Source organism: Manacus candei, unplaced genomic scaffold, assembly GCF_025592945.1.
Source record: "Manacus candei isolate 608988 ecotype Guabito, Panama unplaced genomic scaffold, ASM2559294v1 h1tg000114l, whole genome shotgun sequence".
In the NCBI taxonomy this organism is placed as follows: Eukaryota; Metazoa; Chordata; class Aves; order Passeriformes; family Pipridae; genus Manacus; species Manacus candei.
This window is the reverse complement of record NW_026138162.1, coordinates 1,554,941-1,574,942: the sequence shown is the minus strand read 5'-3', so window position 1 is coordinate 1,574,942 and position 20,002 is coordinate 1,554,941. Positions and strand designations below refer to the sequence as shown.

General features: G+C 34.3%; 1 long non-coding RNA gene across 1 annotated transcript; it reads left to right on the top strand.

The window, feature by feature from the left end:
- The first annotated feature begins 4,205 nt into the window (after positions 1–4,205).
- Positions 4,206–13,708, top strand: LOC127461883 (uncharacterized). The gene is made up of 3 exons (XR_007900222.1): positions 4,206–4,396; positions 11,069–11,172; positions 13,654–13,708. It is a non-coding gene; the product is annotated as an uncharacterized LOC127461883 (long non-coding RNA).
- The last annotated feature ends 6,294 nt before the right edge of the window (positions 13,709–20,002 follow it).

Sequence of the window (20,002 nt, the reverse complement as noted above, 5' to 3'; positions counted from 1 at the left end):
TCTGCATAGAAACTCTTACCTTATTCAGTTTTGGAACTGTTAATTCAAGAACTCAAAAGGCTCAACTGATTTTCTGAGGATTGCAATTTCCCCCTATTTCACTTTCACTCCCTCCTATTGAATATTCAGCTTCATGATTGCTATACAGTGCTGAACAGCAGAAAATCAAGTTACATGAAACACATCACACCTATTTTTACACAGTCTTAATAGTGTTATTTCATGATCTGATCGCTGCAAACAGTGTATAGGCTGGGCAAAAGCATAAGTCTTATGGGCAGAAAGGAATGCCTAATTCAGCACTTATTTATAGGAGTAAACGATTGCTTTCCCTATGAACATTGAACACCTAATCTGATTATGAACTTAATATTTGACAGCCTGCATGGTCTGTAAGTCAATAGGTGCAGCAGTACTTTCTGGATAGATTATACATTGAAATGGAATGGGCACGGGGAGAAACTGTGGAGGGAAAGATAATTGCATGAAACTAAGAGGTAAAATCACAGTCACTGAAATACAGCTAATTGAATATTTCTAACTTTTAAAATATACTTGGGGCATAAAATTACTAACACTGGAAAATTAAACTGACTTCTAGGAAGGTTAGAGTAGGAAATTTTGTTCTCAATTGCTTTAGTCAATTATTCTATTCATTGATGCAAATCAATTAACTTTAGAATTGCATTGACATAAATGAGGCCAAGTAGATTCAGTAATTCTGAGAAATACCTTTCTTTAAAACAAAACTTATTTTTGATTTACTTCTTTTTAGTAAAAAGCTGAATCTACAGAAAAAAAATAATTTAATTAATGTAGGAAACTGAAATAGATAAGAAAAGAAAATTTTTTAAAATTTAGACTACTTTGCATATTCTATTATATACTATAATTACATTATACATAAATTAAATTTCATCTAAATTAAATTTCATATAAAGTGTATCTGTTACTTGTATATATATATTTTGTATATTTATACATAGAAAACCTTATGTACATATATACAATCAACTTACATTTTGTACATTTAAAACACACAAATATTAGGTATTTTTTAATGGAAAAATAACTGATACATAAAAAAAAGTTATTTTTGCTATGGAAGTTAAGAATTACCCTGTGTTTTACAAAAAAAATAAAAAATCAAATACTGTAAAATCTAGGTTTTTTAAATAAAATATGTCATCAATGTGCATTTTATGATAGGAAACTATCTTGATGGAAGTGTTCAAAACACTTGGACATGTACCTTTTTTCCAATTGTAAATAAGAGAAATATGTCCTTAATCTAATATTTTGCCCCCTTAAAGAGGTAATTCTTCTGGGCTTCAGACAAGAACGATGAAATTTTAATCCCCATTCTTTCCTTTTTCCTTTAAAAATTCTGGAGGGGAGGTGGGGCAAGCTTTTTAAAACAATATGAAGTTAAAATTCAGTTCATTAAAATACAACAGTAGGGCATTTACTGAGCATCAGAAGCATTTTTCTGTACAAATGAGCCAAAGTAGAACTTACACTGTGGAGCTAATCGTTAAGAATTCTAATCATCTGAAATTCCTCAATCCATGGGTGCTGATCTGATGACTCCATAATTCAGTATATAAGAATAGAATTACATTAGAATTTAAAAAGAGTAGTCTTCTTGGTCACAGAGGGCCAGTTTTAGGCCTTCATGAATAATGCATAGACAGAGAAGGAAAGAGATTTCATTCAAAGTTCTAACCTGAACAATTATAGAAGAGTTTTGGAATAAAATGAGTTTCTTTGATTCTATTCAGCTTTAAAGCTTTCACAATCAGCACATTCTAAATTTAGCACCAATGTATGAATAAGCTGTACTAGATAATTGATTTTCACCAAATGGTATTATTCCTATATAGATATAATGTGGTATTGCTTCAATTAAATTAGATTAACTGAAGATTTCTCCCTAGATTATTTTCTGTAGGGTTACCACAAAATGTAACTAGTTATGTAAATTATTAGCTGTGCAAAACACTACTCTCATTCCTGGAAACTGATTCTGTAGTATCTTGTTACTTCTGCTTTCCCCTTGAATTTCAATGAAACTAAAATTATCCATACTTGATTGGATTGAGAAAGCTAGGGATTCTTAGAAGCATTATTCCCCCAGTTTTCTGTATAAATGTACAACTCTGAATCACATAAAATCATATTGAGAATTTAGAAAGAGGCATGCTGGCTTGATCTAGAAAGGAAGAACAAGGAGAGTGAGAGCATAAAAAACCACAGGGGCAGCAGTATGTGAACAGTTCATAAAACATGGCCCTACCTTTTCAGGAAGTGTCTCTTTAGGAAAGTCACTGCAGTAGAAGCTTCTGAAACCACTTTAATACCTTGTCTTTCCATAATCTTTTACCTTTTAAAGGGGTCTATGAGATTATTTTGAAGAAAATGACCTATGTGTTTATTAATCCAAATATTCCCCTTATTTTGAACACTGACCAGAAAAGTGCATTAGTTTTAATCACATTTTATCTCTTCTCATAAAGCTGCTTTAGCTTCTGAAAATATATCCAAAATTTAGTAACCTCTTTTTGAAAGAGCAACAACATTCAAATTAAACCAATCATTTCATGGATGATTAGGGAATTAAAGGAACAAGGGAGTAAAAAAAAAATGGAGAAAAAAAAAGAAAGAAACATAGAAGTGTCAGTTTAAATGCATAATAATTTATTCCTTCCATAGAAAGAAATCTATTTGCAAATCTAATATGAGGCAACACATGAGGGACTGAAAAAAGTTATTAAAGTTATAGATGGCTCAAAATAATCGGGGGGGGGGGGGGGCAGTACAGGGCGAGCTCTGCCAAGGCAGGACAGTGCACTGCCTTGTCACCCCATCCCAGTCCCTGGAGCTTTTAGTCCAGCCCAGAACGGTTATTAGCCAATTAGCACCCCTGAAGCCCCACACCACATCCCCTGGAGCCCCTAATCAGATCCCGACTGGCTCGCAGACTGGAAATCCCACCGGGGAGGGCATGACCATGGGGTCCAGAGCAAATATAACCAGCACCATGAGGCCACTGCACAGTTCATGGATTTCGTTATATTTTTCAGGTCTGCACACACATCCCTAAAAAATCTCCTGCCATTAGTAAAAAATATGTCTGAGAGAGAGCCCAACTTTTTTGAAAGAAAAAAAAACATTTGTTTCTTTCATTCAATGCATCACTATAATATTTTCTGTTACTTTGCTTTCAGACCAAAATCCCATTACATACATCCTGTGCTTAATGCATTTTTTATAACAAAATTTTACATTACAAGGATAATATAAGTGATATTGATTATAATCTTTGTCTTGACATTGTCTGTACTTTTGATTTTAATTACAATTGCCTAATTTTCTTTCATTTTATTTGTAATACTGGTTCCATTCGCCCTTTGTGGCTGCTGCAATTTTTCTTTGTACCATTCTACTGTACCCTTCATCTGCATTTCTCTAGTCTCATCACTGTCTGTATTTTATGTTCTTTTGATATGAAACATTTTAGGCACAAGCAAATGAGTTCAGGAAAGAATAGAATAGTTAATTACTTGCATAAAGTGAGGGTGCTGATAGTGTCCTGATATCGTTTGGGAACAAAACTGATGAAATGGAGAACGCAGTTTAGGAACACTTTCTAACTGACAGTAATAGTAAAGTGGTTAGTTATGAAAGTCATAATATGATCAAAAGTTTAGAATTTACAAGTACATTGCTTTCTATTCTAAAGAAAATTAAGCTGTGGTATTTGAAGAAGTGAATATAAAATGTACTAAATGCATCCCTGATTATCTTATTCAAAAGACAGGTAGTGTTAATCTGCTTTAGCTTCATCTCTTTGAGGGAAGGGAAGAGACTTCCATGCAAGAACGTAATGCTCTTTGAATTCACACCATTAATTAGCAGAACTATCCTAACTGTAGAATAGGCTTTCCCTAAAAAACAGAATGATCAAGAACATTGAAAGTTGCACTGGGATTAATTTAAATAGAAGATTTCAGGGAATCTGCTGCTGAGAGGTACTTTACCAGCTCATGTCATTTTACTGACTACTTAGGAAAGGGCAGTCTCAGCACTATTAAAACAACTTTTCAGCAATGAAAAACACTTGCTTTGAGCAAAGATAGTTCATAGAAGAACAATTTTTCAAAGAAATGTGCATTAAGGCAGGATTCTGGATAAAGTGAAGGGTGTACAAATTGAGAGTTAAATTCTTATTAGCATTTTTATTTTAATCTTTTTACTGTTGACTTTTAATAGACAAGAAAAGAAAATTCTGTTTATCTCAGGAAAGAAGAATTCAAAGAAACAACTATGTCATCAGAGGCATACAAGACAAGCATCTGAAGAAAGAGAGTTAAATCCTGGAAAAAAATTCTAAATGGTAAGTTGTGAATGTAATTGAAACTATTAAACATGTACATACCTGAGGGACAATAAGGAGCCCTGCCCTGAATAATTTCAGTAGTAAATAATCAATAATGACACTTCAAAGGAAGGGTTGAAAAACCAAAGAAGGCTCTTTTTTTTCCTGTTTGCTTTCCAGTTGCTTCCTATAGGCAGCCCAGAAGGATTTCTGTATATTTATTACTCTTATGGTTTATTTGCAAATGTTATACTTTTTTGTTAAGGAATCTATAAACCTGAAAGGATGTTGCTGAAGCTTAAAATACACTAGTTAAAACATACTTCAAAAGGTGTTCGCTTTTGCTATTTGGGATGCATGTACAAAACAGGGTTCTTACACCTCCTACATCTCTTACAAATACTGAGCTGCTTGGGGAGGGAGATGGGGAAGGACCTTTTTGTCATATAAATGTATTTCTATATTTCTAATCAGTTATGGCCTTTTCTGCACTGCTGCTGCTATTTCAGTGTAGCCCTGCAGCACTGCCTTTCTCCTGTTTCCCTCTCCTGTGCGCTGCAATCCCCACCTGGTATAACATCATTAGAGCAGCAGGCTGGGGGAGCCATAGGATGGGAATGCAGTGGGGGCAAGCCACTTGCTCCTTGGACTTCTGTTGCTGGTAGTACTCCTGCCTCTCCTTTTCACCAAGTACAGAAGCCAGTTGTAGAGACAAGACGTACTGGGGGGAGCCAGTGAAGGTAAGAGGGGCTGTTCCATGTCTCAAAAAAACAGGAGACCATGAGAGTGTTACTGAATCACTTCTACTGCATATTGCAGCCTCCTCCACGTGGTAGAGGATCCAGAGGAAAAGGATGTTGGTGAAAATACAGAAATCACAGTCTTCAGCCACAGTCCAGCCAAATCCATATTTTGATCTCTTCTCCAAAATAGTTAAAATTACTGCAGTCCTTCTTTTTTGATACAATTTAATCTACTTTAAAACAAACAAGCAAAACTGTAAAATCAGCATAAAATAAATCCATAGATGTTAAAAGTTGGTGATAATTTTGACTCATTATTTTCCATAAAGTTTCATTATAAACTCTTAATAATAATTGTTACTTAAAGTACTTAAGTTACTTAAGTAACTTAAAAGCTACTTAAACAGTATTAGTAACTCCAACTGTTGAATAATATAGACTGAAATATTAATTTGAATACTTAGAAATGAAAGTTATTTTCATTATTAGTCTGAGAATCTTGAAAATAGAGTTAAGTGTTAAAATTATGTGGAATGATAAAGCTATGAAAAAATTCCTGTGCACTGAAGTAAAAATGCCCCTTGTTCTTCCCAGGTAATCACCATCAAAGTATTCCATCCTCCAACTAAATCATCATCATAAGTGTGACCAAAATGAAGGCAAAGAATAGTCTTTGCAATCAGTAATAAAGCTTTATAACCTGCTTTTTTGTTTGTGTCACTGCCTCAAAATCATGAAGAGTAGATCCAGGGATATTTTATTCATTCAATCGCTGTGAACAAAGGATGTGACTGTCTTGGTTCCAGCCAGGACAGGGTTAATTTTTTGCAGTAACCAGGAGGGGGCATGACAAGGACGTGGAGGCTCTTCTATACCACCTCATGTCATTGCCAGGGGATGAAAAGGTTCCTTCTGGTGGAGGGGGGGGGGGGTAGTATGGCTCCACTGCATGTGAATCACTCTCTATCTTTTGTGCAATTTTGTTATTAATACTGTTGGTGTTACTGTTAGTTTTGTCTCATTGGTGTTTCCAGTAAATTGTTCTTATCTCAACCCATCTCCTCTCCAGCCCAGTAGAGCAGAAGGGGGAGGAGGGGAGCAAGCAAGTGGTAGTATGGTTTGGAGAGTCTGAGCTGGAACACTAAATTAGGGATTACCATTCCTAAATCACAACAGTGGTGTTAACATTATCAGCACAGCAGTCTGCCATTCTGTAGGGGTGTGTAGTTTGGGGGTTTTGAGTGGCTTAGTTTTGCTTTTAACCTTGAGGCTATCTTAACCAAATTGAATTAACCGGTGATGCATAAGAGTAATTAAAAATACAGGTTTGTCATCACAGTTTTAAATTACTTTATTTCTGTAACGATGAATAAAATACAACTCCTGTTTAAGCACTAAAATAGCTGGTCTATCAAGGACCACTTCCTGCATTCCTTTGGCTCTAATTCATTTGAATTTTTAATTGACAAGAACAAGACTGACTTTCATCCTAATTACATCCTCATTCCAATGCAGAAATTGGACAAGAAGAAAACATAGAAGACATAGCAGTGCAATTAAGTCTTTAATCTAAGTAAGTAGTCAAGCACCCAAGTATGTAAGGAAGCCCAGTCAACATTACCAGAGTTGCCCAGCTGCTTTCGATTAAATGTCTGTTTACCAACTTTGCTGGACTATGACCCTAATAAAGTAATTATTATAATCTCATCTTGTGCCTCAAAATACTTTTCTTGCAATTTTATGAACATCAAGAGCAAGGTGGTGTCATCCATCACAGAGACAGTCTTCCTAACAAAGGGGGAATTTTTTAATGCTTAAGACTCAGTGTTGTGAGGAATGCAAGGAGGGTCACAGGCCTACTAACAGCCTCTCAGAAGAATTTGTGGTAAGACACAGTACATTTCTTACTAAAGTACATATCATCAGATTATACTCCAGATGAGAAATAGATCATGAAGATGTTCCGTATCCCAAACATAATTTTGGATTAAAATTCTGGAAATGTTTATTAGAATTCTTAATTTTAGTTACAAATTAATATTAATTTTATGATGCTAACAATGAGTACTTTTGTATGCAAGTCAGTTTACTTACTGTATGCCCCGTGTCTAATTTGCATTGCAGAATAAAACTGGACTATCATTCAAAGTGTCAATATAATAAAAACTTCTCTGGTATCCACCCTGACCTTTTATAATGCACAACAGTTTGCTGTTTAGTAAAAACTTCTAATACCTGAACATCATTAGGAATATAATTAAAACAGACATCTGGTTTCTATCCATTCCTACTAACTAACCACAGTCAGCTTGTTAATCTTCTGGAAAGCGAACACAAAGTAAATTATTGTAATACCTATTTCCATTTTAGGAAAATATTCACATTGTTGGTCAATTGAAAATACAGTATTATTTTAATAGAAAGAATAACAAGTTATTCACTACTATCCCTAGGCCTGCTTAAACAAAATCTAAATCATAAAGTCTGAGAAGTCTCTTCTTTTCTCTTCTTTTCTATATGTTTGATTTAGTTGTTGTTTTTTTTTTTCCCCTGAGGATTTTAATTCAATCTTTCAGGATGATGTCTGATTCTGCAAACTTGATTTAAATCCTGTTGCAGTTTGTGTGATCACATGCCAGCATTGATTAACTACAGATCAAGAGAAGTAAAAACCTGAGAAATATATTTCTTGATTTCTCAGCTATCTTTGTAATCACTGTTATCCACTTTTTCTTCCATCATTAAAACACTCAGCAGTAAAAAGTAGAAAACTTGTCCTGGCAACCAAACCAGGCGCATGACAGACAATGGATTATCAAGTTTCCATACTCAAACACTCCTTTTATAACTTCTCATTTCCATTAAACCTTTACTATACACCAACTCCATCATCAAAATTATATACTTGGATGACACTATGCTTGTATTAATGAAGGCTGAACAAATCCCTAAAAAAGACCAACCCCCTCCCACCCAAAACCTCCCAGTTCTAGTGACTTATGTCAAAGTTTAGGAATTGAAACCATGGTGCTTTAAAAGATTGCATTATCTGTGTTCCACTTGAACAAGCAAAAGCCATAAAAAGGCTCACGATAAATTTCTGTTGCACAAGATCGAGGTAAATCAACAAATCTCCAAAGTATCTTACAGCTGTAGAATAGAAGTCCTAGTTATCAAAAATAAATGAAAGACAAAAGACCAATAAATATCATGAACAACCTAGCATCTAGTATCCAGACAGTGATACTCATACCCTAGGGATTTTAACAAAGACATTAATTATGTCTTCAGCACAATATTACTGCCATTTGCTAAAGCAGACCTCTTACTACACTGATAAGTAAAATCTCACCTGTAGAATGGTAAGTGAGGAGCTCAATTCTGTTCTGAATTCCCTGGGTCCCTGCTTATAAAGACTGTGTTGGCAAGTACCAGAGAGGAAGGTCTAAGCATGGAAAATTGTGACCTATATCAACTTAGTAGTTCCATCAATGATATACACAGAGACTCAAAGTTCTAGAATTCTGAATATTTCACCAGATCTTGTGACAGAACAGAAAAAAACCTTGAAATTCAATGGAAGGGGAAAAAAAAAGAAAAAAAAAAAAGAAAAAAAGAAACAGACAAGAAATGGCAGTTACTTATTTGATATTCCAAAAAAGGACAGTTTTGGCTTCAGCAGAATTAGTATAAAGACTATTGAAAAGTTACATTCCATTTTGCCTTTGATGTTGGACTACACTCAATCATATTCTAACAGTTCACAGAAGTCATAATTATTCTTTACAGTAGTGGAGACACACAGTTGTCTGTATTGCAGCCCTTTACAAATTGAGATTATTACCGATATATAAGTATACGCAAAAGGCCTGAAAGGAATTCCTTAAGTGCTCTCTGACTCTTTTGAATGGCTATATAACCAGAGAATGAATTTGTCATCTACTGTTGCTTCTCAAAATGCCATGTGCATGGGAAAAAATGCAAAGAAAAAGAGCACTAAGAAACAAAAATAGTAATATTTTTCTCTGATAAGGTATCTTGATGCATGTTGTTAGGCACAGATAGAACATTCACAGGAGTGTAGCCTTAGTTATGAGAATTGAAATTAAATTTTAAAATTGAAGGAAGACTATGGTATCTGCAATCTGCATGTATTATTTTAGCCTTTTCAATATTCTGCATTTTGCCACCTGCTTGTTTCTGTATTTGTTTACCGATTACTAAAACTGTAATCATGAAAAATTGTTGCTAGCAAATGAAATTTCAAAAAGCTAACAAAATCAAAGGTAATGCTGTTTGCTATTATCTTTCAAGGACTATATAACAATTCTGACTTTTATTGCAAAGAATGTGAAATGCCATAACCCTGTTATCATAACAAAGATTTTCTCAGCAATTAAAAATAATATAAACTCTGTACAATCATGATTCATTTCCAAAAAAATTAATCTAACCCCATTCATCATGACTGATAGTCATAAAAGGTTGTAAACCTGGACTGAAAGATTTGGTTTGGATCGTATTTCACCTATGGCTAAAACACGGCCTGTAACCTCCAGTTAAATAGGTCATGAATGACATTGCTGGATTTTAATGAGAGAGAGGGAAAGGGGAAAAGAGTGAAAAGCAGTGGGGGAGAAAGAATTGGTTTCATACTTTTCACAGAATATTGTGAGTTTTGGACATTTAAATGATTTTCTTCTCCACTGTTAGGAGAACCATGACATAACAGAATAACTCAGAACATAGCTGCTCTTTTTACTTCTTAGAGAAATATGAAAAGGCTGCCAGTACTTTTGAAGACCTATATATGACAACTCCAAAAAGATGAAAACAGTGTAGCTGCAAAACCTTTTGTGATTATGAAGATGAATCTGAAGAGAAAAAATTTTGTCTCTTTCAAGACACAATGAAATTCCCATTGTCTCAGGAGATGGGGAAGGGTCAGATACCTTCATCAGATAAATCAGTGAAACACTCAAATGCCAATGAAACACACACTCATTAATTAGATAAAGAGTAGTCATGTAAATACCACCCAGAGTTTCTCTCACAAAGATCATTCTGCCTTTGAAAGAAATAAAAATTACTGGGAGAAAGTAACATCTAGAGAAGCTGAAAAATGGTTCTTATTTTCACCTTGACCATGACATTTTAATCATAAAACAAATAATCACAATTCCTCCACGCTTATGCTACCTATACTTTAGTACTAGATGTAAAAGCTACTGTCCAGCCATGTTCAAGAAAAGTGTTGCCTCAGAGTTTTTTGATTTTTTAATTTTTATATACTTTAGAAGTAGTTATGTAGTGAATGTAGATTTTAAAGTAGCTGTATTATATCCCTCACCCTTTAGCACAGTAGTTTACACATCTTCCCAACACTGTTACCCCCTTTCCGTTTCAAAATTCCATTAAGTCTATTAGTTGTTTAGTCTTCTTTTCAATGAAGATTTGCAGAAAGCACCTTAACACCTGCCCCAAGGAATGTAAACATGCGCAAAACGACCTTCAAGCCAAGACTTTGGAGGGCCTCCAAGGGGAGGAAGATGATGAAAGAGGGGTCCCAAACTCCCCCAGACTCAGTTCTGGAAGAGGTGTGCTAAGGGGTGGAACGGGGAAGAACTGGGGGGTAGACAAGTGGAGATTGGATGGATATTATTATAAAATTGTAGCACATGGGTCAAACAGGCACGCAACGGTTATATTCCAGGAGTCTGGTGACTCATTAAAGCTTTCTGTTTTCTTATCTTATCTCCTACCTAATTGGGCCTGGAGTTTTTTTTTCCCTTGGTCTTTTAGGCAACAAAGGCAATAAGTGTTGAGAGAAGTGAACCTGAGCAGCAGTCTTTCCCATCATTTCCAAAAGCTGACCCTGAATGCAAATTATTTTTCAATTTTTAACAAGTTTACTTTGCTCTGCTATAACCTCTTGTTATTTTCGTAGCTCTGCATCACTGACGAAAGCACTGGGAGGTGTGCTGATTCCTGCGTGTTCTATTCTGATTTATGCAACTCCACTGCAAGTTCCATATTGCAACACATCAAAAGGTTAATGAATAGTTTTCCTTATCTGAACCAAACCAATCATCATTACAGTGCTCATCATTACAGCAAGACATTTACAAATGATATCTATACACATCAATAGCTTTGGTTTTATTGTCATTTAGCAATTTCTTCATTCATTTTCAACCCACATTGTATTAGTTTTTGTTCCTTTAGAAATTCATCAAGTAACTTTATGTTTACACATACAAGCAGTACGTCATTTATATAAGCTACATTATGTGCCAAGAAAAGCATATTCATTAGCTGTTCATAATTTTAGCTTCATGGTAATTACATCTATTACAGGTCAATGTGACTAATGACATGTTTATCTAACAGTTCAGATCTTGGATTACCACTTTGGTAGACATATCCGAGTTACACTAGGTACTAATGATAGCATATCCATGATGATGCAAGGACTAGTGTGGGCTGAAAATTTTGACTTAGACACTAGGACATTTTGTTTGAATTTAGTTTTGTTCAGAGTTGGCTACACAAAATAACTGTTTTCTAGTTTAAAAAAAATCTCATGACTAATTATTCTCTAAATTTGAATTACAGGGTAAAAAAAGCTCCAGTCAAACAAATGTCTTTGGGAGAAGAAGTTACAATCCTTACCTGTTTGTTCCTGTGACAAAAATCAGCACAAAAGCTGTGCTTCAGTTCAGGATTCACATATAACTTGTATCTGTTTTGGGCTTTGTAAGCACAACCATCTTCACTGTATTTAACAGAATTTAGTGGGGGTATTTTATCACAAGTGATACAATGTTTCATATTAAAAGAAAAGTACTAGGAAAAATCAAACAAATAAAACAAAAACATAGCTTGGTTAACTATTTCTTTAGGTCCCCTCATCACTGTAACAGAATTTTTGTATGCTCTTTTACGATAACAGAGCAAGAAATAGGGAGTAGGTTGCCCTTATGCCCTTGAGGTCATTGCTGGTTCAATTAAGAGCTCTACTGATGTGACAAATGATTGGACTGCATCAGTTGCATTTGTGGTTTTGCCCTTCTACAGCAGATTTGCCTCACTTAACGCACCAGAAAGATGCCAGTTTGATATATAGTAATTTAAACTTAAACATTCAGCAAGACATAACCATTTGGTGTTTACCTCTCTCCCTTTTCCCCTCTTCAACACATAGTATCTGCAGCTCTGCTGTACTAAGTTCAAATTTGAACTCTCTTAACCCAAGAAAAAATAGATGACTCTACTTCGAGTCTTTAGATTTGAATTCATCTCTTCAGGCAAAACACTTCCATTTTATTCCAGAAGAGAGGAAGAGAAGGCATGGACATGACCATCACAGTCCTAGTGATTTTATTCCAGTGGAAAATTTCCAAACTCAAGAAAAAATTTTCACAGTCTATTCAATTAATGACTGTTTTGCCATGTCTACATTAGGGAACAAAATATGCAAGAAATATTAAATTATTTTAGAGAGAAATAGATGTTTTATATGTTGCATACATTATATCCAGTAATGACTTTGAATGCACAAATTTGATTTGCAAAGTGGAAGAAATTGAGGTATTTTGCATAAAACCTTTTAATGCAGTTTTTATTCCCACTGGAATGAGATGGTTATGAAAAAGAAAGGTTTAAATCTATATAATTATCTTTTTAAAACTCAATACAAGATTGAATTTGACCATTTTTTCTTTAAAATACACTTGATATCTACTTCTCTTTATGTTACGGAAAACAGTATAAAAAATATTTCAGTGCTCTGTTTCAACTTTTTCACTTCATCAGCAAGAAATAGGGTACAATAGATACATTTTTTTAACTTTTCCAGAATTTTTTTGGTTCACATACTCTATACATTTAAACATTACCTAAGTACAGAAGCAGTTTTGGTCCAAAATGTGGGTATATGGCTGAATAAAGACAAGAACACAATTAATGGGATTTGGATGAAAAGAAAGATAGATAGATAGATAGATAGATAGATAGATAGATAGATAGATAGATAGATAGACAGAGAGACAGAGAGACAGATGGACAGTTAGAAATAAGAAATGCAAACTGTGGCTTTTTTCTGTAAACTTTATATATAAAAATCAAGGACAAAGAGCCAAGATTTTTTTTGTGCATAGACAATTACATCTCACTTGAACAAAGTTGAAAGGATGAAATATCTGTGCATGAAAATCTAAATTCCAAACTTTACCAGAAAATTTGAGCTCTTTTAATCTTACTCAGTAGTCTGAGTCTGAAGCAAAGCTGAATCAGGACTGAAGACAAAGACCTGAAATTAAGGCATCTTTACATGAAAAGATTTCTTTTGCTATGTAATTCTCAGTGATGTTACCAGAACACTCATGGTATGGAGATAGCTACTCACAAAACCAACTTCCAAATGCTATGTTTATTTGAGTAGAAGTCTTATTTAGACAAAATTATAAGCAGATACCTTGGCATTCTCTGTAAGGATATCACAAAACTCACAACTTGTTCTTATCTTCACAGATTGTGTTACAAATTTTCCCAAGCTGCTCCATGTTTTTTGGACATGACATCAACAGACTACAACAAAGTGAGCAACCACCTAATCAGGTTGCTACTTTTTGTAAAACAAAATGTAAATTTTGGATGAAGCAGTAACTATGAGGTCAGTATTAAGCTTACCCTAGATTCCATAGCCAGTTTCAGTCATAGACCACGAAACTTAAACAGCACACTCATGAGCACTCCCAAGGCCTCTCTTTATATACAGTCTCAACAATGAATTTCATATCAAATAAAAGGAAGAAGCTGAGGAAGCTGACTAAGATTAGGTTTAAATAGGGAACACCTACTATTCAAAATGAAATTGATGTATTCAAGCTTCTAAAGCCTCAAATTAAAAATACAGCGCAACTCATTTTGAGCATAGAGCCGAAGTCTATGTACATAAGTCAATATTGCTGTGCATGTATTTAAAATCATATAAGAAAAAGCAATTTAATCTTGATAAAGACTTAACAAATAAATAAAACTCTAAAGTGTGTATCAGATACCAGGAAAGCTCTTTGGACATGAAATGCACAATATTTACTTTGTAAGTCTGGACACTTTCTGACATCAAGATTTTGAGAAAAAAACAAAAATTTACTCTTATGAGAACTGTATATATAAAATGCCAAGCTCTCTAGAAAATTAATTCATGCACCAGAATCACACAAAAACTGAAGGCTGTAGATCTGTTCGTAGAGTCTGTGACTTAAAACCACATTCAGGCTTTTAGGTAAGAACAAGATGCACATACAATGTAGACATTAGGATAGAAACAATCTAGATCTTGCAAAACTCTGTGGAGATAAAATGTTATATATAATTGCCTATATTGAGAGGGCGTTATCATGAAATATAATTTTTTTAGCTACATATTTATCTGATAAAAAATTGTTCATTCACCTTACACAGCAACAAATATTATTCACCTAAAATATTTTCAAAACATATTGCTTAGAATATACATTCTCAGAACAATATCAATTTGACTGATCATTTTACTGAAAGTCATACTTAGAAATCTTACTAATGTTTTCTTCGATATGAATTTAAATAACAGTGTTTTGATCTCATTTACAAAATAGTAAATATTATTGTCAAAATAAGAGAATAGCCAATTCTATTATTTCTACTCCACAAGCCTTTGCAGAAGCGAGACAGTTTTATATTTCGCCTTCATGAATGAATTTCATTTTCTCTTATATAGATCAATAAATAAGTAATCTTGTTGATTAAGGAAAGTGGATGAAGGTTGATCTACACAAAGCTTTATTTTCACAGTCCTCTGTTATGTTACATATCCAATTCAAAGTCACCTGGCAAAATAACAGGGATAGGAAGAGGTCATGCAGGAAGTGACAGAGGACTCCAATGACAGTCCTCTCCTGGGCTTCCTCTCCTCTTCAGCAAGAGGTCAAAATAATATTCTATCCAAACCAACCAAACAAGAAACACCCTGGCCCTTCTTCCCCCATACAATAATACCTTCCATTGACATTCACTCAATCTTTCTACTGATCTTTGTTTCATGGCATTACTGTTTAACTAGTTATAATTGCTGAGCAAGACTGTTGCTGATCTTTAATATGTGTATTATTGACAAATATATGTTAAAATGACTACTTTTTTCTTTTTATCTATTTCGTTTGTTGTAGTATGGAACAAAAACCTAAAGTCTACAGGTAGAATTGTGAAGGAGAAGATAGGAGCACTGAGACAAATTGAAACTATAAAACAATGCAGAAAGAAGGTTGTGAACAGATGACTTAACATTGAAAATCTCCCTTTTCTCAGGTTAATCATAACAATGATTCACACTGCACTGGTGTAAGGTCTCAAGGCCACATAGATAAGACCACTTGAAATTCCAGGCCAAGGTCTATCAGCTGCCCCAGAACAGTACCGGGATGTGGAGGTGACAGCTTTCAAGTGGAAAAACAGACTGAAAACAGCAATGGAAGGCCTTTAGAAATAGAAAAGTTTTTAAATCCATGCAACATATACATATTAAAGTTTCAATGTGTTTCTTTCCGTATAAAAAAATGTGTGTTAGACCGCCTGATTACTTGTCTTGTCTTTAAATAACAAAAATTGGTAAAAGTAAAGAAATAAAGGATCTGACTAAATATTGTGGTTTTTTCCTCTGCAGATTTGGATATCTAACTATTTCACTTTCAAAACTATGATAGAAATATTGTATTTGAACATAAATTCAATATGTCATTTCCATTGTCCCTAGATGGATGCCGTTTCCATGACTAAGATATTTTAGTCCACAATTTTTCTAAAATACCCCTAAATAAAATGTGAAGGGAATAGGTTCATTGGGGTTTTTTCTTCCAAACTACTTAGTTTTCAGATTTTGCAAGCAGACTCATCTTGCATCAACAAGAAAAACACTTCTCAAAGTTCATATAGAAAGGAAACTGATAATAATTTTCAGATACCCAGTCCATTCAAGCTGAGTAAAGGGTGAAACTCAAATTTTCTGTGTACTAAGTTCTTCTTTTGTTTAATGTGTTATAGGATACACAATAATGTGTCTCATGCCCTAATCACATACTTTGAGTTCTTTCCTGCTTGAGATGAACTCAACGAACGCAAAAGCCTTTACTGATTAAAATTTAATTGAAACTAGAATAGTCCCACGAATAGCCCTGATGATGAACTAAACTATCACATGAAAACTAACCGTATGGGATAATTGTCTATTAAATATATTTCTTAAAATGTTGTGATTTCTTCCATTCCTTTAAACCAGATATTTGGGTTGAACAAGGCAGATTTCATTCTAATTGCTGATTTATTCAAGCTTACATGAGAAATTATTACTCTGAGTCTTTCGTAATTTTACAGTGATGCAGTACCTGTACAAAGTGAGAAAACAATATTTGACATTCATTTTTCAATTATGTTCAATGATGGTCCCAAATGTTGATGTAATTCTGCCTTTCTGATCTTGTCTGCCTCACTTCCTAGTTTATTTTCCCTTTTTTCAAAAATGAGTTCCAATTCATTGATCATATATATGTACTAAGGCCAGTAGTAAATTATGTCAGTACAAACAAAACTGAATGTCTCAGATTTCCTTTTATGAGAGAGGATGAAAAATGTAAAAACAACAGTTCTTTTACAGGTTGATTAGTATTCTTTATTTATAATCTTACTCTTCCACATAAATAATGTTTATTCTTATGACTGTGTGGACTGATCTAAACAATCTAAGACAAATGCATGCCATTCTGATCCACTTTACTATCTGGCAGAGAAGAAAATAAACTCACCGAATATCTATATATGTATATAGATATATATATATATCTATATATGTAATGCAATAGCATTAAGATGTGATTTATACTCCTAAAATATGAACTGTGCATTTCAAAAATGAGTATGTTAACTATATTTTAAAACTGTATTATTGTGAAATTATCTGAGTTTGACTGTAGAGGAAGATAAATTGTAATACATTTTCTTTCAATCAGAGAATCAGAGAATCACATTTTTGTTATCCAGGTTGGAAGGGACCTTAAAGATCATGTGGCTCAGCCTTTCTTGGTAAAAAACACAGTCTAGAGAAGAAGGCCCAGCACCCTGTCCAGACAAATCTTCTGTCCCATATTGGGAATCCACTACTTCCCTGGAGAAATTATTCCAGCTATTGATCTCATTGTGAAAAATTTTCCTCTTGTGTCCGGTTGGAAACTCCCTACAAGTTACTTGCGCTGATTACCCCTCCTCTTTTCCATGTGAGTCTACCCTTTAAATAATGGAACATGGTGATAAGATCTCCCCTCAGACTTCTTTTCTCAAGGCTGAATAAACCCAGTTCTCTCAGCCTTTCCTCACAGGGCAGGCTTCCTAGTTCCTTGGTCATCTTTGTCGCCTATATCTGGACCCTCTCTGGCCTGTCCACAGCTTTTTGAATAGTAGGGACCAAAACTGAACACAGTATTCGAGGTGTGGACTGATAAGCACTTAGTAGAGTGGTATAATGACTTCCTTATCTCTGCTGGTGATGCCTTTGTTGATACAGCCCAACATCCTGCTAGCTTTCTTTGCTGCAGCAGCACACTACTCACTCACATTGAGCTTGTCCACCAGCATCCCTAGGTCCCTTTCCACAGACCTGGTCCCCAGCTGGGTAGATCCCAGTCTGTGCTGCACTCCTGGATTCCGTTTCCCAGGCGTGAGGTTCTACACTTGTTGAATTTCATAAGGGTCTTGTTAGCCCACTCTTCCAGCCTATCCAGGTATTTGTGTAGAGTAACTCTCCCTTCCAAAGTCTCCACTTTCTCACTCAATTGGCATCATCAGCAAACTTTATCAGGGTACACTTGATCCTGTTGCCTAGATCAGTTAGGAAGATAATTAAACATCATTGGGCCCAATATCAATCCCTGGGGGGCCTCCTGTGACAAGATGCCAGTTTGAAAAGGAGCTATTTACCACCAACCCCTGTAATATTTTAGATCCATTCTATTACTTTGACTTCTAGAACGTTAAAATTGCTGGAATATTTGTTGCTTTACAACAAGAAACATTATTAAACCATAGGTTACATTTAAGCAAGAGGAGTGTTGCTCAGTCATAGTCATTTTCAAAGTCCAACAGGTAGAAAAGATCAAGGTTAAACCCCAGGTAATTACTATACCTAAAAGTAAGAGAGCAAGAATTAGATTACTCCTTCTGTATCATGTACACACTTCTATTACTCAGCAAATCGAACTATTCTGCGCATTTGTAATGAAGTGTTACAGGATTATTCGCATGAAAAGATCTTGCACTACTTAAGAAATTATTAAAGAATCTCATAAACTTCCCTCTTAAAAGATATATGAAGCCGTCCATCTTTGATAAAGAGTAGCCAAGATGGAAATATGTACGTGTATCCTGATTCCTGGACAAACTCTTACATACAATGTGCAGATGATATTTCTTTCCACTCACATTGCAGTGCAATTGTTAAACAGAATACAAATTACATACTGACAATCTTTAGGTAGCATTTAAAAATTATACAAATCTTTGTAAAACTATACCATATAAGAAGCATTACATTTCATTATGCCAGTCCTATAGATACATGAGGCAGATTATTTTGTCCTTCAATTTATAATCAAAGATAGTGCAACTTATTTTAAGTGTTAATTTTTTTTGGGGGGGGGGATTGTTTTTGTAAATCTTTAGCTCTATACTATTCAAAGGGCACAGAGGAGTATTTAAGTTACCTGTAATCATAGTTGCCTTCAAGAAAACTTGTAAAAATGAATCAAATTTCCGGTTGTCTGGGAAAGATTTTTGAGAGTTGTATATGAAGAGAAAAGGAATAGCAGTGTGTTACAAATAAAAGTAATTTAAATTACATTAAAATTTCAAGGTGCGTATTTTTTTTTAGGCTTCTGTATTTGCCATCACTGAACTATCCATTCATCAGCTCAAAAACCATGCATGCAAATGGAATTATATTCCATCATAACAAAATCTTAACAAATTAACACAAAAGTACTAATAATTTAATGAAAATACCAGATTTCTAGTCTCAATTTTGATGTGTCCATCTAACAAGTAAGAAAGAATTTTGGGGCATTTTGACATATCAGTTGCTTTAAATAACTTCTTAAATAACTTTTAAAATAAGAATATTATATAGGTGAAGCTGTATTACAATTTCTAGTAGAAATACAGTTTTAAAAGTATCAGTATCATACAATCAAGTTGGCTTCTAAAAAACAAAAAAAATCTGTGTTTCTAATGATCATTTACTCAAATTCAATTCTAAAATTATCTTTTTTTCAAAATTAATATATATTTTCAGGACTGTTGTACCACCAATGATTTCAATAAGTTTAACTAATGACACATTCCTATTGCACGTTTAATAAAGTTAAGGTACTATGCAAATATGAGTTTAGAATAATTTTGATGGAAATTGTACAGGATGGAGTCAGAAATTATTCATTTGTTGCACAATATAACATTAGAGGTGACTATTGTGGACAACTTATTCTTCAACATTAGTACTGGATCAGCATGCTAGAAGATCCATTTTTTTACTGGCATTATCAACTCACTAACAAAATCAACACATGCAACTAGATGGGTCATGATTAAGTGGTGGACTTGACACTGTTAAGTTGGACTCGATGGTCTTAGAGGTTTTTTCCAACCTAAGTGATTCTATAATTCTGTGAGGCAAAAATGCTATAAGTTAATGCGTAGCTAAACTTAACCATTTGCACTTACCTTAGAACCCTCACGTAAAATTAAATCCTCAGGTAAAATTAAAGACATAAATCATACTGGATTTTGCATATCTATA